Below are 19,577 nucleotides of genomic sequence, written 5' to 3' on the forward strand. Positions count from 1 at the left end.
ATGCTGTCGGAGTACACCTATCCTCCTACCCTAAATCATAAATGGGGGAGCTCAATGCTCTCATCTCCCGGTACACAATGATGGGGAGGGATCCCTGTCCTGCTACAACGTTGCGTCACACTAACCCATGAGTGGACCAACGGAGCCCTTGACAGAGCACCTGCTGCAACACACCCTGCCTGAATATACCACTAACCCATGAGTGGTCGTGTGTGCAGATACATGTAACTGGCGATGTGCTCAACAATAATGGAGCCAACAATCGCACAACATGCAATCATGCGAATGGTGCATGACACTAAGTATGGTAATATACTGAACCAATCTATATACATATATGATGTGCACCATAGTCAATAAATCATATCAAGGGTACACAGATCAGATAAGGTATCACACCTAGGTCCTGAATATGGTGAAGCATGGTTATATCACTACCCCTATAAGCATGTATAATCAGGTAAGTAATAACATGAGATGCAAAATAAGCAATCAACCAAGCATGTAACAGGTATCAGGTAGTGACTAACTGAAGCAAATAAGAAATATAATTATTGATATTTGTTAAATTCACTACTATGCATATCAAAGACATAAAGTCAAAAGTACCCGCCTCCAATAAAATGGTCCAATCCAGTAATCGAGAAACTCGTATCGCGTCAAAACCCTAAGTCACGAACAAATAAATATATTTTATTTAGCTACAATTTACATAAATAGCTAAATAAATTCTTAAGAACTATTTAGGGAAAAACCCTAAACCAACCTACTAACCATATAATCCAAATTCACTACAAAATGTATCACGATCCTACACTTTACCTTAAATCACAGCCGCTGATTGTTGTTGATCATTTACTGCTGAAATGAGGGCTGCCGGAATAGGGCCAACTGTTGGAAACAAAACAAACAAACCAAATCAACAATTTTCCTTCCAAACCATATTCCCAAAACATAACCATTACCTCTACGGTGGCAGTTCCTTGTGTCTAACTGAGACACCCCTCACCAACTCGTAACCTAGATTAGCAGCAAGGAAAAGATCAAGTTCAAGAGTGGAGATTACTGCCAAATAATAACCTAATTCCAACCAAGTTACCTTCTTCCTCTCTACTAGTCAGAGGCGATCAAGAATCCGGCGACAGTACTAGTGCACGGTTGTTGGCAGTGGATCGACATTGGCACGACAGCGATGCTAGGGCACAAGGTCGGCGGCAATGCTTGGGCGTCACCGAAAATAATGTGTCGACGGAAGATCTAGGGCATGGGGCGGCTCGGGAAGGATGTGAAGGTGAGGTCGGCGTTAGGGCACAGGCGACGGCGGCCGGCGCTGGGGTTTGAAAGTGCGGCGTCTGCAGGCACAGTGGTGGTGGCAGCCGGTGCTAGGGCAGAAGTAGTCTCGGTCGACAGCGTCGGCTCGAGCTCTTGGGCAGAGAAGCAAGGGGCGCTGCCCGGTGATTGGCGCTAGGGATGGGATCCGGATCGAAGAGGCGGCGGCTCTTGATGCGATTTGGGGATCTCCACTGTGATGAGGGGCAACGGACAGTGGAGAGGGGAAGAGGCAGTGGCGAGAAATAGAAGGGAAGAATAAGGAGGAGAGGAAACCGCCTCGGTAGTTAGGGCAGGCGTCGGGCGCGAGAGATGAGGCTCGGGGAAGAGCTTCGGCAGGGGAAGAAAAGAAACGAAGAAAAAAATAAAGAAAATAAAAGAAAAAGGAAATATAAATATAAACATTTCCTCGCTTAAATAGGATAGCCTAAACAGGCTTTCTCAGACCTCGTTTTCATCCCCGTTATCTCGTCCGTACGAGCTCCGAAAAATTCCCAAAAAATTTTCAAAAATTTTGGAAAATTCCCTTATCATTATTCTCTATTTTTTTTTCCGGTATTTTACAAGAAGTTGATTAATTCAAAGAGTACTCAAACTCAAAGTCACTGCTCCTTGTTGCTATAACTTGATGTGCTTCTTTGATTCCGTGGTGAACGCTGAGGGAGATGAGTCTCACTAAGGGTGAGCTGTGAGGGAGAATGCTCCTCTCTTTGAGAACGCTAGGAGGAGGAAGATGAGGCTCACTGGGAGGAGGAAGAGAACGGAAGGAGAAGCAGCTGCGACGCTTCCTAAGAAGTTAGGGCATGTGACTAATTTTGCTAGGAGGAGGATTTGGGCATGGGAGGGAGAAGAGAGAACGACAGCGGAGGGAGATCCGAGAACTACAGCGAAGGGAGAAGAGAGAACGACAAGGGAGGAAGCAGTTGCTGCTTCGCGGCCGGGGGGGGGAGAAGAAGTTGTTGCTTCGCGAGGGGGGAGAAGAAAGTTAAGGCACGTGAAAAACTGAAGCGACCGAAGATTTTGACGTGAGCAGACTTCATTCGCAAAGCGGAGAGAGAGGGTTGAGGTGGAGTTGGCCATGCAGGCTGCCAATAGGGTCGCGGAGAGTTGTTGCGGAAATTTGTCGCTCCTAGTATCATTTCTCTAAAAAAAGAGAGAAATAAGAGGTAACTGGGTCCAATATTTTAATGATTCATGTTATATGTTTTTACCTTGAGAAATTTTGGATAGTTTTGTCAACTACAAGATAGATTAACTTCAAAATCATTGTCAACTACAAGATGGGAAGGTCATATTGAAACAGTCAAAACAATACTATCTCAAGCTTTCCAAATCAGAGAAGCTTTGTTCAAATTAGTAAAAATAAGTGAATATAGCAAATTAAGTAGAGATGCTGAAACTTTAGCATCCAGTGAACTTTTAAGTTTTGAATTTATATTAAGCCTTATAATTTCACATGCTATTTTACACTTATAGAAAACTTTTTATGAACAGTAAGTTTTTCTATTCGAATTTCTTATTCAAAATTTTTATACTTATAGAACAACAGTATTTCTATTAAAGAATTTTTTTTTTTGATTTTTTCTGTTGAGTTATTTTTTAAGAAATTATCAACGAAAATTATATTTTAAAATTTAAAATTATTACGCGGACTTATTTTTTGAAAGTTTTACTTTTCTATGATAAAATTTAATATTATCTATCAAAATTAATATTTTTAAAATTATTTAACTGCTAAGCTATTTTATGTGAATTTATTAACGAAAACGGTATTCTAAAAATTAAAAATATTTTTTCTGAAATCTTTTTAAAAACTTTTTTTTGTGACAAAACATGACATTCTCTATCTTAATAAAAATTTTTGACTTTTTTCGAATCTTATCTGGATTATTACAAATTATTTTTTGAAAACATAATTTTTAATATTAAAAATTTAAAAAAAATATAAATTTTGAAAATTTTATTTTTCTATCATTAAACAATTTGTTTTACACATCTAAGAAAATTAGCAGAATTTTTATAGTCGAACAAATATTTTTTAAAGATTTGTTTTTGAAAATTAATTGTTGTACTGAAATGATTTATTTCTGTTCAAATACAAAGTATTTCTTTGTAAAGAATTTTATACTAATCTAAATTGTCCGGCCGAGGTTGACAAAATTTTTCAAGATTTTTCAAAACAAATAAGTAATTTTTAACATTATTTTAGTCAAAACAAAAGAATAATTAGTAAAATATGAATATATTTGAAAATAATTTCTAAAAAATATTACTCTACTAGATACTCCATTAATAAACCTTTTTTTAAAATTTTTATAACTATTTTTCATATTTTTATGATTTTTTTATGTGATCGAAGGGAAATAAATAGGTAAAAGTTAGGGAGAATTAAGGGGAAGTTAGGATAATTTTTATAATTTTTATCCTTGTACTTATTTTACAATTTCATTAATTTGTTTAATTCAGTGCATTACTATGTTTTTTCATTACTATATATTTAACTCTAACTTAACTTGGGTTGATGCACATTAAAAAGGGAGAGATTGTAAGTATCCGATGGTAGTTTTAATATGGTTAACCAAGTTAAGGTAATTCCTGTGTATTTGATCCTTGTGTCTGAGTGTATAGAAGCTTAGAAACACAAGAAATTGAGCGGAAGACGCAGTTAGCGAGAAAAATTGCATGGGAAGGGAGTGGACGGGTTCGGTGCATATGAGGGATGAGGTGCTGCAAAAGAGTGCACCGGCTAACGAGAAGGACACGCGCAGTGGTTTGAGGGACGAGAAGCCATAGAAGAAGGCTGCTCGAGGAGAAGATCAGAGTTAGATTAGAGTGATCTCAGCTCCAGTTAGCCGGAGCATCACCCAAGAGAAGAAAGATCAGCATAGGAGATGATCTGCCTCTTGGAAGGTGCCTTCAATAAATTGTATCGAAAGCGCCTTCAATAATGACTTGAAAGACACTTTCCATGAACATTGTTGAAGGTGCCTTCATCAAAAACACCTTCCAGCTTGTTGGAGGCACCTTTAACAAGCTAGAAGCTAAAGATAAAGTTGTATCTTTAGCAGATAAAACTTATTAGATGGAAGGCGCCTTGGACCATCTTAAAGGTGCCTTCCAGCTTCGGATAACATTTTCTAGGGGCTATAAAAAGACCCCTGGAGTTAGGAAATATTCAACAACTCAAACTACAACTTTAATAACACTTTCCTAGCATTTTCTTGAGCGTCAACGATTGTAAGAGGCTTCTCCGCCTACAACAAAGGAGATCTTCTAATGTCTTTCACTACCTTGGATTAACAACTATGTAGGTTGTAATTAAGTAAAATCTCTGGCCTCTTAATCTTTCTTTTAAGTTGTTTAGTTCAGCTTTATTATTATTATTTTAATTGTGTTACTAATCAAGTCCAAAGTACGAGAAGCGGTTAACTTTATTTTATAGGCTCACCCCCCTCTCTTATCAACCATGTGTCACTGTAGTGTAGATTTAAGTTTTATATATATATATATATAGATATATATATATATATATATATATATATATATATATATATATATATATATATATATATATATATATATATATATATATATATATATATGAAAATGAAAAAATAAATAAAATAAGGAGAACTAAATAAATACTTAAAATTTAAGGTTTCCTACTATTTTGAGAGCCCCAAGTCTGTAAGTTTAATGCTATGCATCTTACATGTATGAAGAAAAGAAATGTTTGTTAAAATGTTTAATGTAGTATGGGTAAGTAGATGAGATTTAAACTTAAATTAATTATAGAGTGGTTTGACCATTTACAGCTATGACTCCTAGACATTACAACCATAAGAAGACGCTACCCAGGATTGTTTGTTAAGTTTTAATTTCGAGGACAAAATTTTATTTAAGGGGTGGAGGAATTGTAGTGTCTGAAATCAAATTATTTTAATTAATAAGATTTATTTGATTAATTCAGATTTAATTAAGAATTGATTAATTTAAATAGATAGATTTAGTTAGATATAATTAATTAAGTTATTTTACATTTATGAAATTTGTATTGATCAAATTATATTAAGAAAATGGTATTGATCAAATACAATATGAAATTTTATATTGTATTGATCAAATTATAAATATGCATAAAATTTATTACATATCCATATATATATATATATATATTATACGATTTAGTATGTATAAAAATTTATATAACCCATGGATATAAATTTTTATTATGTGTATAAAAGTTTATATGTCTTAGAATGTATATAAAAATTTATATAACTCATAGATATAAAAATTTATATAATGTAAGGATATAAATTTTTATATACAAATTTATATGACTTAGTATAGATATATATAAATTCATATGACTTAGTAAGTATAAAAAAATTTACATAACCCGTGTGTATAAATTTTATATAAAAAGTTGTAAGACCTAGTATGTATATAAAAATTTATATAATGTATGGATATAAATTTTTGTATAAAAAAATATATGATTTAGTATAGATATATAAATAAAATTTATATGACTTAGTATAATAAAATTTTTACCTATTAGAGGAATTTTTAGTTGATAAAATTTAGATGTTTTCCATAGATTTGTTATGTGGTAATTTTAATAGGACTAGGTCCAATATTTCTTGTAAAAGAAAGACAAAGCTCTAAGTTCCCACATTCCATAAAACCCTTACATTTAAAGCTCCATCTTCTCCCAATTCTGCTAGCCCTGAAGCTCCACCCTCCTCATTGTTCTTCCATCAGTTCTAAAGCTCCAAACAAAGGTCAAGAAGAGGGAGTTGGTAGCTAAAAATTGAAGGCGTGCTCTCTACTTTGTTAATGCTTTAATTAGTTTCTATGTCTTGTGGAATTCGGATACTATAGGGGCTGGTTTGATCATTGTTTTAGGGCACATCATCTTAGTTTAATTCAGTTTTTTTTAGTGCAATCACTATGGTTTTAAGGCTATTTTTGAGTGCAAACATCTTGGCTGTAATTCTACTTTTTTAAGGGTCATTTATTGGAATGTTGCACTACATTTTGTTCCATGATTCTAGTTGTTTCCCCTTAGAAGATAGAATATATTTTTGTGCTCAATTTGGTGTGAAAAATTTGTAAGTTTTGGATCTTATAAGGGTTGGTTTTAATTCAATTTTTATTTGTACCATCATCATAGTTGGATTCAATTATTGTAAGCAATCATCTTAGTTGCAAATTCTGTTTTTATAGAATGTATATATCTTAGTTGTACCACTGTTTTTAGAAGTTAGTCCACTTAATAAACACTTTACAATGGCTTCATGATTTCTATTTGTTTTCCATTAGAAAATAGAGAACTTTGCATGCTCAAATTTTAGTGTAGGACTTCCAAGTTTCGGATTCATTATGGTTTAGTTTATATCATTGTTTTTCGAGGTTTATTCATCATAATGTTGCACTAAAATTGCTTCATGGTTTCTATTTATTTTTCATTAGAAACTTGGGAAGTTTGCATGCTCAAATTATAGTGTAGAACTTTCAAGTTTTAGATTCTATGGGGTTTGGTTTTAAATTCTGTTTTAGAGGTTTATTCATCATGATGTTGCACTACAATTGCTCCATATTTCCTATTTTGTTTTCCATTAGAAACTTGGGAACTTTGCATGCTCAAATTATAGTGTAGAAATTTCAAGTTTCGGATTTTATAGGGCTTGGTTTTAAATTCTATTTTAGAGGTTTATTCATCATGATGTTGCATTACAATTGCTCCATGTTTCCTATTTGTTTTTCATTAAAAAAAATTAGAGAACTTTGTATGCTCAAATTATAGTGTAGAACTTTCAAGTTTTGGATTTTTGAAGGGATGATTTCCTCACTAGTTTTAAGAAATCATGTTTTCTTTCTTTACAATTATGATTATATTATGCTATGCATGCTCATGCTATGTTGATGCACAAGTCAATGCTTAAGCTTATGTTATGAATTTGCATGCCGAAGTTTAGATTTATGATTATGCCATGCTTATGTAGTGATCATCTTTATGTTTATGTACATATCTATATTCATGCCTAAGTAGTGATCGTGTTTAGGTTTATGTACATGTTTATTCTCATGCATATGTAGTGATCATGTTTATATTTATGTTTATGTACATGTGTTTATGTTTATATACATGATTATGTTCATGCCTAAATAGGGATCATGTTTATGTATATGTACATGTTTCTGTTCATGCATATATAGTGATCACATATTTAGGCACATAATCATGTTTATCTACATGTTTATGTTTATACTTACGTCCATGCTCATGTAATGAACGTGGTTGAGCATGATCGGAGACCCTAGCTCGGAAACTCACTAAATTTATATGGTTGAGTACGACCAATAGCCCTAGTCCGAGAGCTCACCAAATATATGTGGTTGAGCGTGACCAATAGCCCTAATCCGGGAGCTCACCAAATCTATGTGGTTGAATGTGACCTGACCGGTAGCCCTAACTCGGGAGCTCACCAAATTTATGTGGTTGAGTGTGATCGGTAGCCCTAACTTGGGAGCTCACCAAATCTATGTGGTTGAGTATGACCGATAGTTTTAGCCCAGGAGCTTACTAAATCTATGTGGCTGAGTGTGACCGGTAGCCCTAACTCGGGAGCTCACCAAATCTATGTGGTTGAGTCTGACCGGTAGCTTTAACTCGGGAGCTCACTAAATCTATGTGATTGAGTGTGACCGGTGACCCTAGCCCTGGAGCTCAGTAACCCTACGCTGTTATGTTCATGATTATGTTTATGCTCATCCCTAATATGTGTATGTTTAGGCTATGCAAATATTCTTATGCGTATGCTTATGTACATGCTCATGATTAGGTCAATTCTTATGCTTAGCTTACTCACATGCTTATGCTTATGCGCTTATGCTTATGCTTATGCCTATGCTTATGTAAATGCTCATGATTAAATCTATTTTTATGTTTAGCTTACTCACATGCTTATGCTTATGCATTTATGCCTATGCCCATGCTTATGTACATGCTCATGATTAGGTATATTTTTTATGTTTAGCTTACTCACATGCTTATGCTTATGCACTTATGTTTATGCCTATGCCTATGCCCATGCTTATGTACGTGCTCATGATTAAGTATATTCTTATGCTTAGCTTACTCACATGCTTATGCTTATGCTTATGCTTATGCACTTATGCATATACCTATGCCTATGCTTATAAACATGTTTATGATTAGGTCTATTCTTATGCTTAGCTTACTCACATGTTTATGCTTATGCACTTATGCTTATGCCTATACATATGCTTATGTACATGCTCATGATTAGGTCTATTATTATGCTTAGCTTACTCACATGCTTATGCTTATGTACTTATGCTTATGCCTATGCTCATGCTTATGTACATACTCATGCTTAGGTCTATTCTTATGCTTAGCTTACTCACATGCTTATACACTTATGCTTATGCCTATGTATATGCTTATGCACATGTTCATGATTAAGTCTATTCTTACATTGTATGTTTAAGTCATGCAAGTATGCTTATGCCTATGTTTATATACATATCCATGAGTAAGTAGAGGTAGCATGTGCTTCCTTTAGTACACTAGACTATAGGCGCTAGCTATTGCATAACATGATATTGAACATGCTAAGTCCGTAGACTCACCGTTAAATTTATTTCAAGAGGTGAGACACGTGAAACGGGAGGCGTCGACTAGTGAGCAAACTCAGGGCATTGGAGGTACAACCCGAAGACCCTTTTTTTAGTTTAGTTTATATTTCTGCATAATCTGGCAGTTTATTTGTTTGCAAATAAATTTAGGAACCAATGACAAGAGTTCAGTATTTCCCTTCATGTCGACAGTGTTGTGTGTGTGTGTGTGTGTGAATTATTATAAAAGGAAAATGGAAGAAAAAGTTAAGGGCATTACAGAAACAAACAAAAAATGATCTTCCATTCAAATATTAGAAAAGGTAGATCAGTTATTTTAGCGCCCCTAGTGTCGGTTCCACGGATATGAAAGGATATAAATGCAGGTACACAAGCATTATGTGCATGGTGGGATAAACCTTAGGTCATCAATTCTTGAGAATTGACCCCTATCATTATCCCAAAAATGTTATCAGCCACCATTTGCGCTACGCCCTAGGGGTTTCCATTCAAGTATTAGAGTTTTTAAAAACAATGAATATGTTTCCAAATGTGATTATTGCTTATATGATATTATTGACAATACCTATGATAGTGACATCTGTCGAAAGTAGTTTTTCAAAATTAAAATTAATAAAATCTTATTTAAGGACCACAATGACTCAAGATAGATTAAATGGATTAGCAATTTTATATATTTAAAAAAATATTTTGGAAAACATCGACTATAATGTTATTATTGATGATTTTACTTTTAAAAGTGTATCACTAAAATATTTTAAACAGGTTATCTCTATGTTTTTTTTTGTAGGTGTATACTAAAATATTTTAAACAGGTCATCTCTATGTTTTTTTTTTGTAGGTGTATATTTTTTATGATAGCTGATATAAATTTTTTTTTTTTTTTGAAAGAAGGAGTGCTAAAAATAAAATTAGGACATAATTTATTATTTTGTCCAAGGTTTTTAAACAATAAGGACTGACTCTAGTTACGATGACTACTTTGAGCCAGAGATGGGAGATGCCGGAGGCTCCCAGTTTCCTAAGATGTAAGCTGCTGAAGTTCATCCTAGTTTTTCATCGAAAGGAGCACTTTGGTTTTAAAATTTCTTAAAAGGTACACCATAATTTTATATTTGTCAAAGAGCTAACTTCTTTATCATTCTTATTAAAAAAAATAGCTATCCCGTGCGATCCTCTAGACAACTATAGGTAGGACCACCTGACTACCCGACCTGACCGTGCGATCGCCCTGACTGCTAAGGTGGCCACAAGGCTTAATCTCTCGGCTAAGGCCATTGGGAGGCCGTGAGGTCAGGCAACTAGGGCGAGCACCTGAATAGGATAGGATAAAATGTTATTTTAATAATAAATAAATAAGAATACCTTTTGGCAATTCTAATAAAATAAGCAATCCACATTTGTATATTGATATGGTATATTTTGAATGAATCGCGAGAGATGATGTTGCAATCAAAGTCCAGAATAAAATAACCAACGCATATTGTTTTTTAGCTTACCGGTATGCTATTTAGGATTTTATTTTTAAAATTTAGGGATTAAATTATACTATTAAGCGTAAAAAAGAAATCAAAAGGAAAAATTTTAAGGTACTCACAAGATGTGTATATAAAACTTCTAATAACATGTTAGAAATGCCACCTTACAAGCAAAAACGTTCCCGGATGAATCCTCCAAGTCCTCCATTTCTTCCTTAGCCAACTACAAATAACTGTCTGCAAAAGACAAACACATCATGAATATTACATAACAAAATGCACTCGAACTGCTCTGCACACAGAAAGAGATAGCAACATAGATGGTTTCCTCACTAGACATCGAATCATATTCCAACATTTGCCAGTCAGGATTATCTGTTATAATTTTGTGCCTATCTAGGTTGCTGCTGTATGGTATTAGGCTGATGCTGGCCCCTCCGCGTTTTAGTTACTTGAATTAATCTATTATTCTCTTTAATAGCTAGTCAACTTTTCTCGCTCAAACTGCAGCTAGCAAGAACTGCAGCTACTTAAGCAGGAAGTTTCCTCTCATCCATCAATTGCAACGAAATGGAGGTGGGCGATTCTCACTCGTCTTCAGATCCAGTTTCTCCAACTAGTAACGGAGATGATGAAGGTGAAGAGTGTTGGAAAATGTGAACGTCCCACAGCGAAAGAGAGACCTTAAGGTTGAAGGGTGAAAATCTATAATTCGAATTACACCAATTTAAGAATTCTTGTATGAATCCGATTGCTCGTTCTAGAGAGTCCAGATCCTCTGCGCCCGCCTCCCGTGCGCCCTCTGCGCCCGTCGCTACACGACAAAAAACCCACGCGCTAAGCACGTGCGTTTCTCCGCTCCAGTAATAAAACCCAGCTCCAACGCACACATATCGCTTCCTGCTGATCGGTCTGTTGACCGATCAACAAGAATGCTGATCGGTCAGCAGACCGATCAGCAGCCGATCAGCATTCCAGCAGGAATTATTAACTTTTTTTAATTTTATTTTCTTTTTTTTTTAAAAAAATAAAATAATAAATAAAAACGTTTCTAATACATATAATAATTATACAAGTCCAATATACTTCGATCCATATTAATCCTAATAAAAAATAGTAAATACTAATGTTATATTTTTGTAATATTAGGATAATTAGTAGGCATTAACGATCAGTCTGCTGAAAAAGCCCGCCGAAAAAGCCCGCTTCTCCTCTCCGCTTCTTCTCCAGCCGACGACGGAGCTCTCTTCGCTTCTCCAGCCGACGACGGAGCTCTCTTCGCTTCTCCAGCCGAAGACGGAGCTCCCTACGACCGCAGGACCTCGCGAACCCTAGCTCTCCGCCGATTCCCTCTACGCCCTCTGCGCCCGCTGACCCGTGTGCCCTCTTCGCCCGGAGGTAACAAAGATTGCATCATAACGAATTATGAATTTTAGTGGCCTTGATATTTGGGTGGCTACATTGATGTTTCAATAACTTCCTTATCATTTCTAATTTTGTAAATGTCACAGAAAAATCCTGTGCTCAACCATGTTACTAAAATCCTAGATATTGGTTTTGTATCTAAGGACATGCTTGATCCTTATGTTGGAGTAGGAAACCTCATTATTTCTCTGTTTATCTTACTTGCTCATGCAAACTGGAACCTAAAATTTTAAGTTGAACTAATGGTAAATTACTGCTTCAAATCTTGAATTTTTTTGCTAATTGGCCGCAGCCTCGCGCTCTGTGAATGAAACCTGTTGTGATTACTGAAAGCACAGCACTTTACAGTATATGGTCCATTGTTCTGGATCAGCTTGAAGTGCTTGCACATTTTCAGGATTTTTCTGTGACATTTATTCACATGTTAAGTTTCCTAGAAAGTTGTTCATTGCTATTTGTTAATAATAAAACTGATATTACTTAATACTGATTGTAGAACAGATCAGAAGTATCCTCTGAAAGGTGTTCTTGTTAAGTCATGGAGGGCGAATCTACGAGTTGTCGTAGGTTGAATTTTGATGAGTCAATTGAAGAGTATTCTGAAGCAAACCAAGGCTGTGGTGATTATGATGTTAATATAGAAGAAAGGGCTGATGAAGGTAATAAGATTCATAGTGCGTTATATTGAACTTTATATACTTCATTTTTTACATAATTTGATTATCTATGTGCATTGTTAATTGATTTGTTTGCATTAATTGATTAATTTTAAAGGCAATGAAGATGATACAGAGATTTTCCCCCCATTAAGCACAGATGAATTGGTGCCAAAAATTGGTATGAAATTTCAAACAGAAGAGGAAGCGTATGACTTTTATTTGAAATATGCTAAACAAGTTGGATTTGGCATACGAAGGACAAGAACCCATAATGATAATTCGGGCAGATTAATTGACAGGACGTTTTGTTGTAGTGCACAAGGAAAAAGGGGAAAGGACAAACGAGATATTTATGTGAAGCAAAGTCGTGCTGAGACAAGATTTGGTTGTGATGCTAAACTGAGGATTAGTTGTCGAAATAATGACAAGTTTTGTGTGGTGAACTTCATTAAAGAGCATAATCATTATCTTTCAAGCCCAAACAAAACACATCTCTACAGATGTCATAAGAACATATCTTCTTCTGCAGCGATACAAATTGAGATGGCAAGTGAGGTGGGAATCCCCCCAAAAGCATCTCATGATCTTATGATGAGACAAGCAGGTGGGAGGGAGAATTTAGGGTTTATTCCTGAAGACTATAAGAACTACTTGCGATCTAAAAGAACAAGAAATATGAGAGTGGGGGATACAGGAGGTGTTCTAGAATATTTGCAGAAAATGCAATGTGATGATCCAAATTTTTTTAATGCTATTCAAGTTGATGAAGATGATTTGATCACAAACATTTTTTGGTCTGATGCTAAGATGAGAGCTGATTATGGCAATTTTGGAGATATTGTTTGTTTTGACACAACCTATAGGAAGAACAATGAAGGTCGTCCAATTGCATTGTTCGTGGGTGTTAATCATCATAAGCAATCCATAATTTTTGGTGCAACTTTATTATATGATAAAACTACTTTGTCATTTGAATGGTTGTTTGATACCTTCACTAAAGCTATGTCTGAGAAAAAACCAACAACTATTCTTACAGATCAAGATGCTGCAATGGCAAAGGCTTTAGCTTCCAGATGGCCTGAAACACATCATCGTTTATGCATTTGGCACATTTATCAAAATGCCGCAATACATTTGAGTGGAGTTTTTTCTCAATTCAAAGAGTTTGCTAAAGATTTTACCTCTTGTATATATGATTTTGATGAAGAGGAAGACTTTCTTTCTACTTGGAACTTGATGTTGACTAAGTATGCACTTGAAGATAATGATTGGTTGAGACGTTTGTTTAGCATAAAGGAAAAATGGGCGTTAGTATATGGAAGACAAATATTTTGTGCGGATATGACTACAACCCAAAGAAGTGAGAGCATGAATAGCATTTTGAAAAGGTATGTCACTTATCAGCATAAGTTTTTAGAGTTTTTCAATCACTTCGAAAGATTGCTTCAGGATCGTCGATATGAAGAGTTAAAAGCAGATTTTAGATCCAATTCAAGTGTTCCATGTTTATTGTATCCGGTTGAAATATTAAAACATGCTAGTTATACTTATACTCCTGAGGCATTCAAGTGTTTTGAAAAAGAATGGTATAAATCTCATGATTCTATTGTAGAAATTTGTGAGATTGTTGGATCACATGCAACATACAAAGTTACTTCGCACAAAAAGAAGCACCATCATATAGTTACACTCTATTCATCTTCTGAAAAAATTCAGTGCAGTTGTAGCTGTAGAAAATATGAATTTGCTGGGATTTTATGTTCTCATATTTTGAGAATATTTTCTATGAAAAATATTATGAAGATCCCAAATGAGTATATTTTGAAAAGATGGACAAGAAATGCAAAAGGTGGATACTTTGGAGGTAATGATACAATTGTGAACAAAGATAGTTTGGATCCAAAAATTCTTCACAATATGCGATATAGAGATTTGTGTGGGTTATCTGTTCAATTGGTTACCAAAGCAACAGAAAGGGATGACACCCACATGGTTGTTAAAAATGCTATGTTGAGCTTATGTAAGATGGTTGATGAAAAATTACAAGTTAGTGAATCAATTGTGCATCAATCAAATCTTAGCCAAGAAGCTAGTCAGTTGGTTCAATCTCTAGATAACACAACAAGAAATTTGAATGAAACAGAGTATCAAATTGACGAAGGAAACGATCTTACAGTCAAAGGAATTAAACCTAAGAAGAAAACAGTTTCAGGCAAGAGGTTGAAAAGAGGCATAGAACAAATTTCTAGAAAAAAAAAAGGGGCAAGCAAAACTAACCAAACTCCAACAATTGTTCAGTTTTCATTCTTACTAATATTAGATTTTTTTTGTTTGATGCTACATTTAAAAAGCATATAGAATTAAATAATTTTATTTTTTTTAATAGGGTATAGAAGATCCCAATATAGAAGATCAATTTCCACCACTTTTGCCAACACAACTATCTCAGGTTTACTTATTTTTTAACATTCCAAAATTAAATATTCATTAATAAATTCAGGCAACTATCTCAGGCTAACTTTGTTAGTGATTATTATCAGGTGACTTCCTCAACTTCAAAATTTCAGACTGCTATCTCAGCTTTGGACAACAGATTAAATGAAGAACAAGTAAGATGAATACCACCTGCTATCATATTTTATTATGATAGTTTGACATTTACATTATGTGTTTATTACAATACATCATGAGTATTATTGTCTTACCTAATCTGCTTATTATTGCTTTGCCTACTCTTTACTTCTCACATAGTTATATTCCCCCCCTCCCCTTTTGCAGCGAAGATATCCACCTACTGGATACCACTCGTTGGATACCACCTGTTGGATACCGCCTGCCAGATTTTTTCCTCCAGGACATCCACCTACTGGATATCCACCGTCAGGATATCCCGCATCTGGATATCCACCTTTCGGATATCCTCCAGTTGGTTATCCACCTTCTGGATATCCACTCTTTGAGTATCCTGGTACATCAGCTCCACACCACGGTGAGTCTCATTTTTTATTACCAATATTCACATATCAAGTTTATAGGTGACATGATGTTTATATGTGGGCATATTCTGAATACAGGCGGACAGCACGGGCATCGAAAGGAAAAACATGGTACCTCTTGAACAAATAGGAAAAACATGGTACCTCTTCTTCTGTAGGTACCTCTCGATCTTTTGTTATAGTGTAAGATTGCTTATGTAGCAGGAATTTGGTACACCTCAAATTAACTGCCTTAGTTAGAAATGCTACATGTATTATGTAGGTATATGCTAAACTGCACATATTGTTTCCTTCCATATATAAACAAATTTCTCAATTCAATTGGATTTTTTTTGTTGAAAATATTAGTTCTTATTATACAATTCCTTTTGGTGATGTTTAGTAATGGCTAGTTCCTTGATTCAAGTCATACAGTTTTGTGTTTTGAGTTTCATTAATATTGTTTTGAGTTTCATTAATATTATTGACGATCCTTTACAATGAACACAAAGTACTTGTCATTAGTGTTAAAAATCTATTTGATGTAAGTATATTGTCTGTTCAATATTATTTCTATCTTGTGTAGGAAAGTTCAGCTTGGGTTACTTCACATTTTGGGCAATCATTGTCGTCGCCTGGGGTTCTATTGCCTCCGCCTTAATCATAGTCTTGCCAATACTGGAAAGCTGGAGGACAATTACATGTGTCTTGAGTGGCATGTTCACCAACGATGCTTTGATTGAAAAGTTTGATGAAATGAATATCCGGATGCGTGTCATCATGTTGGCAATGCCAGAAATCGAGAGACACTACTTGCTGGAAAAGGGCACGGCCAAAAAACTTGATTCCTTTGAAGAGGCAACCCCGGTGTCACAGGTGGTGGTTGCTGAACTGTGGCTGCTTGCTATGAGGAACTTCGCGACTTTGTAGCATCTATTATGTGCTGTGTAAACTACTTACTAAAGGTGCATAATTTGTTGTACGCTATGCTCTTGCTTTTCTCCTTCAGCTTTGTTCAGTTTTCAAGATTTTAATGACAAAAATATTACTGTGTTTGACATAAGATTTATTTTGAAAATGGTGTAACACTTTCAGTGATTTGAATTGACCCCTATCTTCGATCAATTCTACCACAGGCCCATGTTTCCTAAATTTTGTGGAATGATGCCCATGAATCTTATATTGAGCATAAGAAAACTGTTAACTTGAACTATTATGTTTTGTTAAAACTATCCACAAAACATTATGGCATCTGTTCAACAGGCTCACACTTTAGTTCCTCATCACGTCACCTATCATATTGAAAGTTTAGTTCAGAAACATAATGTGAACTCAAAGCCAGGTGGTTATCTGATCGGTCACCAGACCGATCAGTAACCGATCAGTAACCACCGAGAATTACTGATCGGTCTACAGACCGATCAGTAACCGATCAGTAACCACCGAGAAGTTACTGATCGGTCTGTGGACCGATCCACAGCAGGCAACGGAGGCAACGGAAGGATAGGGGGATCGGTCTGTGGACCGATCCACAGAAGGCTGATCGGTCCACAGACCGATCAGCAGACTGATCGTTAATGCCTGCTAATTATCCTAATATTACAAAAATATAACATTCCTAATATTACAAAAATATAACATTAGTATTTACTATTTTTTATTAGGATTAATATGGATCGAAGTATATTGGACTTGTATAATTATTATATGTATTAGAAACGTTTTTATTTATTATTTTATTTTTTAAAAAAAAAAGAAAAAAAAATTAAAAAAAGTTAATAATTCCTGCTGGAATGCTGACCTGCTGATCGGTCTTGCTGACCGATCAGCAGGAAGCGATATGTGTGCGTTGGAGCTGGGTTTTATTACTGGAACGGAGAAACGCACGTGCTTAGCGCGTGGATTTTTTGTCGCGTAGTGACGGGCGCAGAGGGCGCACGGGATGCGCCCGATCAGCAGGAAGCGATATGTGTGCGTTGGAACTGGGTTTTATTACTGGAACGGAGAAACACACGTGCCTAATGTGTAAATTTTTTGTCGCGTAGTGACGGACGTAGAGGGCGCACGGGAGGCGGGCGCAGAGGATCTCGCCTCCGTTCTAGAGCGGTCTAAGACACGAGGTGTCCACGTAAAAGTCACGTATCTTTTTCATATGATCACGACATGTGGTACTGCCACGTGTGTGGCTTGTCATGCAAGCCACGTTTGGCTTGTTGAGCAAGCTATGGCTTGCATTGCATGCCACGTAGACAACTCGCCACGGATGGCTTGCTTGGCAGGTAAGACTTTACATGCTTGGCAATTACGTGAGGGAAGCCACGGTTGGCTTGCTCGACGGTAAGACTTTACTTAGTAAATATATGAGTATATGAAAAAAAATTTAATAATTAATCAGGTTGATAATGTTGAGAATTTTTCATCGATCATCAAATAAATCGGGAAGAGTTCAATAGCTCAATATCCTTTAATTATTTGAAAGAAAAATTCTTATAAATTTATTATAATTAGAATTTAAACTATAAATATTTAGATGATAATTTAAATATTTTACTATTGTATCATAGTGAGGGTAAATATAAGAAGTATATACGAGCACGTAGGGAGAGCGGAGATTGTGGGCAATCGATTGTCGGTAGAAATTCTCTCTTTAGTATTTATTGCCGTACACTTGTTCGGTTGACAAAGTTTCTCTCTTACCGTTGTGCACTTTGTTGCTCGACAAAAATTATTTCGAATATCAACTTAGGTCGCCGTGACAATCGATACTTGGTTGTGTTCATGATTTTATTATTTAATCTTAAAAAATAAACGTTCATAAAAATCTTCGAATACCATTAGAGAGAACGGATACTAGTTTAATGAGACTATTCTTTACATAATTTGATATCCACTCAGTATTGTATTGCAGCTCTCAGCATCTAGTTGACAATTGGGAAGCATCGTAGCACCGACTCTACTTCCATTCGGGTTGGGGAAGCCCCTTGACTCCTCGCCGGTTCTTGATAGAGTATTTGATGACTCGGCTCTCGAAGCACTTGACGACTCAACAATCGACTCGACTCGTGCAGACGGTGTTTGGTATTCGATGACTCGGCTCTCGAAGCTCTTTCCCCAGGGTGTAGCGCAGATGATAGACGTATGGTATCTATGGCGTAATGGTTAGGGATTGATTCTCAGGAACTGACGACCTAAGGTTTACCCTACCATACGCCTATGATCTATGTACCTACATGAAACTCTCTCCATATATATGGGGACCGATACTAAAAGGGCTATTAAGATAACCGATCTATCTTTTTCGAAAGAACTTCAGGCTATCAATTTGCAAACACCGATAACTTGAGATCAGTTGCTTACATCACTGTAACTATAAGGCTCTGTGTATCTGACCCAATTTCATAGGTGCAAAGATTGAGTTTACACCCAACAAAGAGTTCTCTGTCGTCTTTAGGAAATAATTAAACCTTAAAATTCTCTCCGACTTTCTGAAACCATTTATGTAGCGTATTTGATCACGTAATGTGGCTTAGCTTGTGTGTAAGCTAGGAATCCGCATATATAGCTGTGACAGATTTAAATCGGCGTGTAGCTGTTTAATTGGGGGATTGTAATTTGCTTAGTCACTACACAAATAATCCAAAATTGTGGCAGAAATTCTAACGGAATTGCTTTCCATCGGCAATCATCAACACAGAGAATTTTTTGACACAATGCTAGTGCCGTTGGAAAATTTTGATGGAATATGATTTCTATCGATAAAACTTCAATTCAGAGCCGACGTCTACTAATGGTTTACTGACGAAAATAATATTATATCGGTAAGTAAATCACCCCGTGTGCTGGCAGCTTTGCCGGCCTCCATCCGCGTGCTGGCGGCTTTGCCGACCGCTATAGTCACGTGTTGGCAGCTTCGCCGGCCGCTAGTGTTCGCCTGTTGTTGTTTCAATGCCTTTTGTACCCACACTCCACAATCATCTCCAATTCCTCTAGCATTAAAGAGACAGTGATGAGATTTCCAGCCTCTTCCATCTCGAAGCTTCAAA

Source organism: Zingiber officinale, chromosome 1A (genome assembly GCF_018446385.1).
Source record: "Zingiber officinale cultivar Zhangliang chromosome 1A, Zo_v1.1, whole genome shotgun sequence".
NCBI lineage: Eukaryota > Viridiplantae > Streptophyta > Magnoliopsida > Zingiberales > Zingiberaceae > Zingiber > Zingiber officinale.